This window comes from Anopheles merus, unplaced genomic scaffold (assembly GCF_017562075.2).
Source record: "Anopheles merus strain MAF unplaced genomic scaffold, AmerM5.1 LNR4001249, whole genome shotgun sequence".
NCBI classification, from domain to species: Eukaryota; Metazoa; Arthropoda; class Insecta; order Diptera; family Culicidae; genus Anopheles; species Anopheles merus.
Genome location: NW_024428829.1, coordinates 1 through 12,260, shown reverse-complemented (window position 1 = coordinate 12,260; position 12,260 = coordinate 1). Strand labels below are relative to the sequence as shown.

Here is a 12,260-nt window from a genome sequence, read left to right as displayed (position 1 = left end):
ACGATATTTACGTATATTATCACATAGCTTATTAGCAAGAGTGTTACGTAGTATTGGGTCAAAAGTATTAGATTCGATTTAAATAGCCATGAACTATAATGTAAACAATAAATTTTATTAAACAAACTCACGTATCTTTCGAAAAAAAATAAGACCGCAACATTGTACGCGAAGCAGCAGCTGCTCATTATTATCACCATCTTAATTAAGAAATAAATAGATAAAACGAACCATATCAAATCTGATCAGTTGTACCACTCATCAGTAAAGCACTCCTTCGTAGTGCTCATGAATTAAAATTAAAGTAAACGAAAGTTAGTTATAGTGCGATCCTTAAGATAAACGCAAAATGCACCCCGCAATGTGTAGAAATTGTACCTGAACGCATAAAGTACGAAGGTTTATCCAATTTATTACTATATTTCGGAGCGCAGAAAAGTTAAAATCGTGGTACGGGGTTTCCTCCATTGGGTTCGTTAAACTATCCATCTCCTAGCGCTAATACTGGCGGCAAATCCGTCGCTGGTCACTGAGTCCACCGGAATCACTACCGTCCCATTGATTCCACACTCTGAAGCTCCGAACCGGCAATCACGTGTGCTACTCCTTTCTACGTGTGCTTGTACTACTTTTTCCAAACTGTGATTATCTGTGGAAAAAAAGAGAACGTCGGAAAATTTTAATAGTTAGGTGCTTCTTATAGCGTCCATCGATCGACCCCACATCCGTTAAAGCGCTTATTTTGACTTACTTTGAATTGCGTGATTTCCTCTGCCAGACAGAAGATGGCCGGGTGATTGTCGGGGGCAGCTTGCCGTTAGATTTGTTCTGCAGCAAATAGTACACAAAGTTGTCGCCAATATAATCCCAAACCCGGTTCGTGCCAAGCTGAAGCACGTCCGTGGGATTTGTTATCCAACAATGGGAGGCAACGTGATTGCCCTGAAATTATCACATCCAATGTAGGTGCGAACGGATTGCCGGAAATAAAATTGATTTTCCCCAGGTTCTTTATGGCCGATGGTGGCAGCATCTCGTCCATCGGCATCTGCTCGTGGTATCTGATTTCGATACAGCACCAGCTGCTTCTATGTAACCGGGTGATGCAATCACTCGAAATGGAAATTGAGAAATTCAGACTGAGAAGTATATTGTGTGGTAAAGCTGCGCTCATCAGCCCTAGCCGCACACAATAATTAAAATGCATGCTTACCATCAATAATCATCAGCTGCTTCATCGGGTTTTGGAGCGAGGATTCCGAGGGGCCCAACATGACCGTTGTCTGGCGGCGAATTGGTCTGCTAGTAGTTCAATTTTCAGCAAGCTTAACTAAACCAATGTTATATTAATGGTACACGGAAGGTAATAATCTAATTCTTCCGATAACGCAAGGAAAACAAAACGGAAGAAGGTCAAACAACTGTCGACGCGTTTCAATTCCACACAGGGCACACTGTCATAGTAGATTCAAGTAATAAAATACCGAGAGATAGTAAAAAACCAAACGATTATTGTAATAAAATAAAGCACAAATCCCACAAAACACCTGTTTGCTAGTGGTAAACAAACTGAAATGGTTTGTTTACCTTTTCAGTATGAGAGCTAACCACGTACACTACGATATCATTGATTGCCTGCGTGCGTATGTGAATTTTTAAAAATAACGGTAATTGCAAAGGTAACTGTGGGACGGACAGTGTTCATGAAATGAAAATATTTGAAAACTCATAAATAAAAATATAACGAAAGTATATTTGAGTAAATACATTAATGTTCTGCATTAATTAGAATCCCTTTCAATGTGTATCCGCAATAATATTATATTTTAAACCAGCTCCTACATTTGCAAATTTAAGCAGTGCTACCGTTGTTCACCCATATCTTAACCCTGGTTTGTAACCCCATCGATATACCGCACACATACACAATATTTGGCGCCACTTGTGCATATTTTGCAAAGCGCAAAGAGGCAATTGAAAATGGCTTACAATACTGATATGCTTTCTGATATTTTTCAGGACCGTGAACAAGCGATCGAGTGGATGCAAAAGCGGGCTCTTCTGCAGCCGGTTCAATTGTGCCCGAGATGTCCAAAGAAATGAAGCTAACTCCCTACAAAAGCATCGACGGCTACAGGTATGTATGTCCCGACTACAAATGCGGCGGGACCAGCAGCATCCGGGCCAGGTCCATATTTGCCAACCACAAGGCTTCGCTTAGGAGCCTTGTGCGTTGTTGTTACGAGTGGGCCAATGGGGCCAACTCAACTCGTTGTGCGTTGGAGACTGGCCTCTCCCACAACACGGTTCTCTCGTGGTACGATACGATCCGAAGTTTTCTTTGGGAAACATTCGATCGTACACGAGAGAAGATAGGGGCCCTGGCATGACGGTGGAAATCGACGAAACTGTCATCACTCGTCGAAAGTACAACGTCGGCCGGGTCGGTAGTTCCGGTCCTCAGTGGCTTGTGGGTGGGATATGCCGGGAAAATAAGGCCATTTTCCTGGAGCGTGTCCCGAAACGCTCGCTTGCCGTTTTGAGCGATCTGGTGGTTCGGCATGTTGAACCCGGAACGAAAATTATGACCGATCTCTGGAAAGGTTATAATGGGCTGGAGGAGCTTGGATATCCCCACGAATGTGTCAACCACTCCAGAAATTTCCTCAATCCAGATGATAACAACATCAACACACAACGGATTGAGAATGTTTGGAGATGGTTGAAGGCATTTTTGAGAAAACAAGGCACTAATATTAAAAGCAACATGGACAATATTTTGCTGAGCATATCTTCCGGAAATGCAATGATGATGTGTTTGTCGCCTTGATAGATGCCTGGGGAACCAAATCGAACATTTTTAATAATTAGTTTTCTTTTTTTTAAGCAGGTACACTCAAGCAGATTCTCATTTGGTCCAGAGAAGCTTAGCTGCGAAACGGACCCAAGGAGGAGGTTTTGATGGCACCTTGCTAAGGTGCATTCTACATTTCCCCTCCTTGTAAAAAAAAAAGAAATTAAATTTTAAAACAAATCCCTTTCTAAGATTTTAAGGCAGCGCAGTTGAAAACATCGATTTTTTTAATCGGGGGTTTTCCCCTACGGTAAGTAATTCTAGATCATAGCGATCGGCTTGCACGAGATGATAACACAATTTCCTTCCTTTCCTAACACTTTCTATTTGCATGCCTCCTGCCGCACGAGCTCGCCGACATACGCGTCGATCCGGTTTTAAGTGGCAAGCGGGATAAGGGATAGATCTAGTATACCGCATACCATCCGACCGATTTCCCCAATCGGTAGCACACCTCACTAGTCGAGGGGTTTCCCCTGCGGTAAGTATTGATACATCATAGCGATCGGTTTGCAAGAGACAATGTAGGCAGTTTATTAATATTTTTTTTTTATTTTTCTTCCTATTTGCATGCCTCTTGCCGCACGAGCTCGCCGACCTACGCGTCGATCCGGATTTAAGTGGCAGCGGGAAAAGGAATCTACAACGCCAACCATCCGACAGTGTTCACGATAAGAAAGGAACGTCTCTTATCGTGGGGTTTCCCCTGCGGTAAGTTATTTCACATCACCAGTACAAGACGGTAACAAAATTTGTAAACTTAAATGTTTCTTTTTTTTTGCATGTTCCCTACCGCATGAGTTCGTGCTACATGTTGGAATTACACGCGAAATGATAGAGAATCGTTTTTCAGTACACATGCCACAACACACTATCGGTAAGTAACCACATGCTCATTTACTTTTTACTGTATCTCTTATGTTTTTTTTAAACGTTATTTTGTTTGTTTTACATTCTTTTTCATTTTCTAAGGTATTCGTTTTCCTTCATCTAACTGTAAGAAACAGTCACTGCGCAACATCCTACGATAGCCAAGCATATAGACGAAACATTAATGTTGTATCATGCTAACCCGTGACAGGCAAGTGCTCAGTAACTCACGCACGTCCTTCAACGCACACATCATGAAACATCTGGTGAATGAGATTGCTGAGCAAAACACTCACCAAATGGAATAGAATGGATGAGTTAATTTTATGCATCATGTACCTCCCTTTTTGCCTTATAATGTGACCAGTGCCTTATTTTTTTCTTTTGTTTTATGTTAGCATAGGATTAGTATTAGTATTAGTTTGGTTAATTAGATATAAGATTTTATTGTGCTAATATACGCATGGACTATTGAAACATATAATTATGTGTTTTTTGAGCAACACCATTTGGGTAAAAAAAAAAAAATACGTGTACTCGTGAGGAAGCACGCACTTTGAGAAATATTAACATCAGATTTGCTAATCATAAAAACTAACGTTGTGTTAGAGCGTATGTGAGGCCGTTGTTTGTTACGCTCGTTGTGTTGGCTGCGGTTCTCGGGTCGAACAAAATGCGGACAAGACAATGGTTATAGACAATCGATCCTAGCACTTGCCGCAGGTGCGTAATCCATAGAACAGTATTTCTTCTTGGTCGCGATCGTTCGATGTTCTCCGCTTGTTCAGCGGATCAATGGTTAATTCAAGCGGTGAGGTGAGCCTTGCGTGTCACTATGGTGCACGTAACTATATATTAACAACATCTAGGAGTATTATTAAGGGCCATGGTTCCGTTATAGTTAAAACCACGCAACAAGCATAAGGAAACTGTAATTGAAATTTGAATCAGTTAACAAATTATCTAATGGAACAGATAATGAAGCTGATTTGGAACTGTGTACACAATCATGCACACAATCGTGACACTATCGCAAGTGTTTATTGCACTATAACGTTATTTACATGTTAAAATTATTCATTATACAAACACAAATATAATTATTGCATCAAATATACTACTCATTTTTTAACTGAAATTGTATAAATATATCGCATTACTCACCAATTAATAGCCTATTTGTTTTTCTTTCGTTTGGCAATAGGGTGTAGTAGCCACATTTGGAATATGTAATGTAATCATATTTTTTATTCTACTGGGTTCGGTCGGTTCGATCGGTAACAACATAGGAAAAATAAAATAGGTACACATAATAATATGCACGCACCACTAACAAATACTTTTACTAGACCCGTTCCAAACAGAGTCCAGTGTATGTTTAGTGCACCTTGTATATTGTTCATTTGATTCTGAAAATTTGAAAAAGAAACAAAGATATTAGCATTCTTTACACTTATTAAACGTACAGAAACTATATGTATACTTGCCTTGCGTTATACTGCCGTCAAGATATACCGAGCGGGAGACCGTCACCATCCTACCCGAGCAGGATGACGTTGTACATATTCACGGCTGCGCCATAATGATTTGGTGTGGTATGGATGATACGTGGGAGCTGTGCCAAAACATCAAACCATTCTCGCCTCCTCCTGATAAGCTTTAGCGCATTAGCTCCTTGGTGATGTCATCATCTGGTTCCTGCGGACAGTATATTCATTCCTTACAATCCAATATCCCCAGCGACTCCGCAAACGTTGCGACCGAAAGAGCCAAATCTTCTAAACATGTTCGTAGATTTGCACTTGAAGAGGCAACTAGATTAACCAAAGAGAACATGTATGAAAATTATTGAAAATGTGTGAACGATAAAGAGCCTCCACCTAGTCAACAAATAGCCACATGCGGGTCGCGAGCCGTACTATGCCGATCGTTGTCCTAACCGATCCGATCTGTGTCCTGCCAGCCGATTGGAACGCACCCTCCCCTTCGCTAGAGCCACCGACCGTGCGCCGATAGTCATGCCAGTTGTTGATGAAAAGGTGTCTGTGAACAAAAAGAAACAAACATGAAGCTCAATCGCACACCCGGAACATACAGTGCATCGCACCACAATAGACGACGCAACTTAACTTCCTAGTCGCGATGGCCGGACACACTCGGCATCGTTACACAGTTTGATCGTGCGCGTAGCGAATATATCGAACGTATGCAGCCGGCTCTTGACCGCCCTCATTCGGCGTGAATGGCTCACCGAGAACCGGCTTCGCTGCCAGCTCGGCCGCGCCGATTGCATCCTGCTACTGCCGCTCGTCAATGCGGTGCACCTCGAGTGCATCGACGACCGGTCCGTGGAACAAGGCATTCACAGAAGATCCAGGAAAACCAGCTGAATCCCATCAGCCGGAACCAGCAACCTAAAAAAAGCCGGACACCAACCATACCATTTTTTCGATCCTAAAAAAAGCCCAACAACCGGAACGATATTATCCGCACCCTCACCGTCGATCTCACAGAACGAACGGGACGAGTGTTTTCCTGACGAGCTTGCTTCGGATAGTTGTGAAAGTGTTCCACGTACAACTGGTGGGTGATTTTTCAGCTTGCTCGAGAACACCTGCACGAACCAGGTCTTGTGGAACCGGCGCAAACACTGCAGCGTGATCAGCGTCATGGCATGCCGTCATGCCATCGTCTCGGTAGGCGTGGTGCGCACCATACGCTTGTTGGTTGCCAACGTATCGAGGAAGGCGATTACGTAGTCCCGCGCTGGCTACATCATGACGGCAAATCCGGCCACCGACCAGAGGGCAGCAAACGTCTGCCGGATGGCAGTGGGCAGATGCTTTTCGATCGTTGCCAACAGTCCACCGAGCACCACGATCGTCACGATGAGGTTGACGAAAAGAAAGCTCGACCGAATATCGAACCACGGGAACTGATGATAACCGCAACGAAATGTAAACAAACCGCCATAAATGAAAACAACACCAATTGAAACTGACACAAAGAGTGTGGAGCGACCCACAGTTCCCAGGTCGCATGTTCGAACTGTCACTGGTTTATTTACAGCGCGGTATTGGGTTTTTACCCAATTATCTATTATCTAACACAGAGGAGTCCTACCTATTGTAAAGATCAAACCTTATTTATACTTTATACTACTTTTAAAGGTCCTAAAAAGTCGTCAAACTTGCACGACTTCACAACATGCCCGTCGTGAGTTCAAGTCTAGAATGGACCTACCCCCTGTAGCTGCTGCGTGCTACTAAAAAAGGCTCAAAATCCTGTGTATACCGGGCAGGTGCACGTAGAACGTTACTCCAAGTAGTTGCAGTAGGTAGCAAATGATAAGGATAGTAAAATGGAATTAAATTCAAATCATAACGATATAAATCAATCGAAATATTCTCGTTCTACATTAGACTTTGACATAGCACGATTATGAATTATTATAAAATGCAAGATAAATATGCAGGCAGTTTATGCCTGTATGCGTTAACGACGAATCAGCTGGCCTCTAAATAATTTGGCCTTGACAATTAAGAAGCACGGTTATATTTATGTATCAAGCATACGCAAAAAAAGCGTACCGCTGTACAAAATCAAATCAAAAGCATTTAACGCGTATGACCACTGAACGTCCCTCAGTGCCACGCGCACACTGGTATTTGAGAACGGACATAATTTTTATTCGGTTATTTGTTATGTTCAGCACGAAGTGGATTAAAATTTGTGATATTTACATCGAAAAAGAATTTAAATTTATTGATAATTTCTAAAATTGTAGTCATTAAAACAATACCATGCTAATGATGTAAAGTAGCTTTTCATGATTGTCATTGCTTTAAAATTGTGCAGTATCACTTAAACGAATTTTCAATTTTCATAATCACAAAATATACAACAACATATAACAAATCTATCTTATCCCAGAATTGAATTATTTCAAAATGACTTATAAAAAGAGAGAGAGAGAGAGCGGGAATTTACAATATCAAGTAAAGTTTTGAAACATTGTACAACGATAAATGATTATGAGTTGAAACTAACAGAAAGTGGATTCATACATAATCTTGCAAAGACAAACTAAAATGCTATTTAAATCTCTCAATTAACTGTTAAATGCGCAATCATACCGGTTTAAGTACATTCAAAGAATCATGTTCAGCCTGAAATTTGGTTAAGCCATTTGTTTCTTGAATTTGTTTTCAGTATAAAAACGCCAACTGCATGATGAATTGACTGTCGTTATTATTAGCATTTATTGTACATTCTTCAACCTCATTCATTTATCATTTTGAATCTTCAACTTTTGCTTGTATTGGATCAGAGAATCACAATATGGTAATGATGCATAGATATGCATAGACACAAACCGTCGCATTATCCCCGAAATATTTTAATGCTTTCGTAGTTATGGAGCTTTTGATTTTATTCCAAAAATCGAAAGCACTGGTCCAACAACAAGGCATATACGAATAAGTCGACGCAAGATCTTGCGATCTTATGTAACTGCACATAAAAAAAAGACAAACCGTAATAATTATTATCAAAATCATATATTTATTGTATCAGTTCGTTGTTTCCCAAATTCAGGTCAAATTTGTTTTCCATTTTCCGCCGCCTGCACACTATCTGTTGTGCTCTGACCTTCTCAACAGCAGCAATCATCATCAGCTGTTGCTTCATCCTGCACTGTTGTGTAAACATAACGGTCCACTATTTCGTTCGCCGTTCATCGTTTAATTAGCGTCCGAATCCGAATTGCTTGACCTTGGTCACCTCGCGGTAGTGTCCACCGAGCAGCCCATGGTGTCCGTGCTTGATGTGGACCTTCCTCTCGACCGTATGCTTGAACGGCAGCAATCCTCCTCCGAAGCTCTTTTCCTTGTAGTGATACTGATATTTCAGTCCTCGCTTTTCCCGCATAGTCTCGTCGTTGCCTTCCGCCACGGTTTGATCGTTGTGAAGCTGACTCTCTTCCGCCAGCATATCGACCGGCGAATCGATCGGTGTTAGCGTGTGGCCAACATGAAGCACCGCCACAATCAACACTAGCCCGGCACAAAGGAGCTTCATTTTTCCTTCACTGAAGTCACTTCACTTTGTTTCTGAAGCTTGCGAGACAAAAAGCGAGCGGCGTTGGCTCTGTTTTTCCGCGATTCACGAAAATGCTGCCCCGAAATGATCCGGCTGATGGAACTGTCTGCAATTGACTGGCCAAAGATGATCGCCTTTGTTTTCGGCGGGTCCAAATCTCACACCGCACGCCGATGGGCTTGGTTTGAGCTTCTTTTTTTGTTCAAATCAATTTACATAACTGGTCTGTGACGAGTGGGGAAAGTGATGCCCTCTTCTGCACGGTGGGGGGTGAACTTGAACCGACCAACACTGCCTGCCGAAAGATTTGCTCGCAACGTGCAGATGGAAGCGTATCCGATTTTTGAGTCAGCGTAAAAAAACAAACACCTGAACTCTAATGCTACGTGCTTGGAATATCAGTGGAGCGGATTTTGCGGATGTTTCTGACATAAATATGACTTTTCCAAACGGGTTCTAGCTTGGATTTAAACAGATTTAGAAAATGCGAGTAAAAGGGGCAATCCTAAAAATACTTTTTTCCCTATCTTATTGAAATATGGTATAGTATAAATCAATAATTGACAATTTCCACCAGACATACCAAACCCAATACAATCGAATTATTATCACAATCAGCAATCAGTTGCCAGGAACATTTAATCCGGCATGTTGTATGAAGAATGATAGTGGGGACAACAATTTTGACCAATAAAATTCCCAATGGTTTATTTGTTACTTCACGAGCGGGTTAACTGCTCTTTTAGAATATCATTTTTAACACAATTTGAACCAAATCAAGGAAGTTGAAACAATTTGTTATTTGAACTTTGTGGTTTGTGTTTTGAACCATGCTGGCTAAATAGACTGCAGGTGTGTTTTTTACTCTAATTTTGGTCGCCATCATGAATAAGTAGTAGATCGGTAAGAAAGAAGAAATCGTTGCTGAGGACTTTGTATGAAACCCCTGTGCAATGTGCACTGTATAAACGAACCTATAGTATTTATAGGACCTTGCTTTGAACGAAATGAAACCCAAGTTTGGTGGAAAAATTCATTCCTGGATCTCAAAATTTGACACTCGAATCAGGATTTTTAATTCCCGGTTTTTTTCCCGGTTTTCCAGGATTTTTTTGGGTTTTCCCGGTTCACTATGCTTCGTGTGCCGTGGTTTATCGATACATCAATTCCAAATTATTATACCATACAGCGTTTTCAAAAATCGTTATCTAGAGGATGGTAAGTAAAGACGGGCATTACGGGAAAGCTGGATACTTGTCATTAAAACTGGATAAAAGTTATTAGTGAATAATTGAACAATATAATATCCAATCTGGAGGTGTGACAACGCATTTGAGAACCATTTTTTGGCATGATATCTATCAAATTTGTACAAACAAATTTTCAATCGTGCGCTCGTGTGTGGATCTAACTTGGCTACTATAGATCTTAAGCGATATAAATATGCATTCTTTATATTTTTGGAAGTTTTGCATGAGCAAACAACTGATGAAAAAACGACAAAAAGGCTTTACGAATATTGCTTTGTACCATCATGACACTAAAATGTAAAGACTTTACCACGTGGCAAAGATATTTTCATCTGCTATCAATGATTGATTAACAGATGTCATCACACAACCTTAAAAAAGGGTAAACAGAAGTCATGGACCAACCAGCCACTGAAGAAAACATAAAAATCTGCGAAGAACGGATTTCCTATAAAACAGCAGCCATACATTATGCTGTTACTCGCAAGACGCTGATGATGCACCTCACGAATAGATGCAGGAGATTTCAGGGGGTTTCTTAATTTTGAGTCAAATAAAGCCGCCTAAGTCGAATTTCACGTTTTTTGACTAAAATACTATTTATTACACGCAGTTTCTGATTTATATTAATACTTGTATACACTTTATCGTTTATTTGATATGATTCGTGCAGAAAATTCTAATATTTCTTTTAGCGGTTTCAATTTGTTAGCAAAAATGCAATATATACCGAACTGGCAGCAAATTGTACTGATTTGACATTTAATCTGTCAAAGGGGTCCTTTCCGTTTTAAGTTCGTTGGCTAAAAATTCAACCTGTCAGCTGTTTGCATTGTATCGCAGTTTTCGAGCAGCTATCTAAGTGGGTATAATATACAGGTGGGATTATCCCAAGGTGTATGAATTTAGAAGGCTGATTTTTATCGCTTCTGTTTCTGAATGGAGATTTTAAGAGTGTTTTGTGTATTCGTCTAGCCTCCAGAAAGCTTTTTTGTGCAAAAGTCTTCACCTATCCTGTCTGTTGACACGATATCATCCTCGTGCATATTAGATGCACCAAACAATATCAAAACAACGAGCTGTCAGCGGACAGCTCGAATAGCTATAGCAAATAACACCAGATGGCGCTAGGAAAGGAGAAAAGGATGAAAGATAACCCTTAAGGCGAGACAACAAACTGATCCAAAAATAGGGCCAATTAGAACAAGTTCGGCAGCGGTCACAAAACAGGGTCAAGCGGGGTCAAGACGGATCAGCTGACGAAGAATAGCCGCCATCGAGGAAGTTAGTAGCAAAAGTCAAGCGAGAGAAAACAGACCAATTTTTAAACTGTGCGGCGAAAATTATAATACGCGAGCGCCAGTCTAAGAAGGTCTAAAACACTACTCAAATAAATAGATTGCTACAACCGTGGCAACACTGTCAAAAAGTGATATTCAAATTTGTTTATAAAAAACATGCTATGAGAACACCTGGACTGCATATACTTCTATTCTGGATTCCATCACCGGATCTCTTGAATGCACCTTGGGATAAATATAAACACCACCAAATTTTAATATCACTTTTTGACAGGATGGGTGAAAACTTTTGTTCAAACAAGCTTTCTGGAGACTTGACGAATACTCAAAACACTCTTAAAATCTTCATTCAGAAACAGAAGCGATAAAAATCTGTCTTCTAAATTCATACACCTTGGGATAAGCCCACCTGTACATTATACGCACGTAGATAGCTGCTCGAAAACTGCTATACAATGCAAACAGCTGACAGGCTGAAATTTCAACCTACCATTTTAAAACGGAAAGGACCCCAATAATAGGTTTAGAGTAGTTGTGATATGTTTGAAGCAGTATTAACGCTGTTTGATATTGGCATGGTTTGTTCACGATCAAGATTTATTGTACGATAACTTATTATTATTATTATTATTATTTATTAATCTTCAACGGGCCGTATGGCCTAATTAAGATGTAACAGTTCAATAAAAAAAAAAATACATAGCAAAAACAAGATTTGCATCGCAATTCACTGCGGCCCGGCAAAAGCCGGAGACGTTCCTTGAGGCACTGTTGAGATGTCGAAGTCGAAGCAATCCGAGACAGTGTTGAAGACAGCCGACATGCGGAACATAGGGTCTGACCGACCAGCACTGGAACGGGGTTGAGCGAGCCGTAGAGTTTCTA

General features: G+C 40.8%; 2 long non-coding RNA genes across 3 annotated transcripts; both read right to left on the bottom strand.

Annotated features, from left to right (window-relative positions):
- Nucleotides 1-753: 753 nt before the first annotated feature.
- On the bottom strand, nt 754-5,131 carry LOC121603375. Of its 2 annotated transcripts, none has more exons than XR_006006662.1 (3): nt 4,889-5,131; nt 1,214-1,325; nt 754-1,112 (listed from the first exon to the last, which is right to left on the bottom strand). It is a non-coding gene; the product is annotated as an uncharacterized LOC121603375 (long non-coding RNA). The 2 variants fall into 2 exon arrangements; XR_006006663.1 differs by lacking the exon at nt 4,889-5,131 and adding an exon at nt 1,588-1,623.
- Nucleotides 5,132-5,212: 81 nt separating this feature from the next.
- LOC121603374 lies at nt 5,213-6,126 on the bottom strand. Its single transcript, XR_006006661.1, has 3 exons — nt 5,832-6,126; nt 5,605-5,767; nt 5,213-5,538 (listed from the first exon to the last, which is right to left on the bottom strand). It is a non-coding gene; the product is annotated as an uncharacterized LOC121603374 (long non-coding RNA).
- Between the last annotated feature and the right edge of the window lie 6,134 nt (nt 6,127-12,260).